General features: G+C 58.7%; 1 protein-coding gene across 1 annotated transcript in view; it reads right to left on the reverse strand.

Moving 5' to 3' along the window:
- Positions 1–892, reverse strand: part of KIAA1024 (KIAA1024 ortholog) — an 11,160-nt gene that overhangs the window by 938 nt on the left and 9,330 nt on the right. The gene's annotated exons all lie outside the window — the stretch shown is intronic.

An 892-nucleotide genomic window follows, 5' to 3' on the forward strand; every position in this document is an offset into this window, starting at 1 on the left:
AACATTCCACAGGCCAACGTTTTCTTGTTTATTTGTTGTTGTTTTAAATATATTTTTATCGATGTCAGAGAGGGAGGGAGAGGGAGAGAGAGAAGCATCCATGATGAGAGAGGATCATGGATCGGCCGCCTCCTGCACGCCCCCCACTGGGGATGGAGCCCACCACCCGGGCCTGTGCCCTTGGCTGGGAATCGAACCCTGACCTCCTGGTTCACAGGTCAATGCCATCATGTTCTGACCCACACGACCTCTGAGTGGTCTGTGTATGAGCGAGCAAAACAGGGCCGAGGAACACGAGACTGAAATTCAAGGGCACACGACCCAAACAGGCAGCGGGTCCCTGAGAAGGGAGATGTCTCAGGCAAGGTTATCGGCCCGGCCGGCGTGGCTCAGGGGCTGAGCGTCGACCTAGGAACCAGGAGGTCAGGGTTCGATTCCCGGTCGGGGCACAGGCCCGGGTGGCGGGCTCCATCCCCAGGGTGGGGCGTGCAGGAGGCAGCTGATCCATGGTTCTCTCTCATCGTTGATGTTTCTCTCTCTCTCTCCCTCTCCCTTCCTCTCTGAGATCAATACAAATATTTTATAAAGAAGAAGAAGAAAGTGGACACTTGAAAATGACCGCCCTCGGGCTTTGTGTCTGCAGGTCCCCGAGACCTGGGCTCCCTGAGCTGCCCTGAGCTCTGCTGGTTAGAACGCGTGTCTTCACGCTTGTGCTGGGGCCTGGGCAGTGTCACGGACACTCAGAGGGAGAGATGGACCCAGGACGGGCAGGTTTTGCTGGAACAAAGTGGCTGACGTGCCCTCAGAGCTGGTTGGGGGGGAAGGCTGGAGGCGCAGCCCCCCACCTCCGCCGGGCACCTGGGAGCTGGGCTCCAGCCCCCCGGGAGGATGG

This window comes from Myotis davidii, unplaced genomic scaffold, assembly GCF_000327345.1.
Source record: "Myotis davidii unplaced genomic scaffold, ASM32734v1 scaffold2091, whole genome shotgun sequence".
Taxonomy (NCBI): Eukaryota; Metazoa; Chordata; class Mammalia; order Chiroptera; family Vespertilionidae; genus Myotis; species Myotis davidii.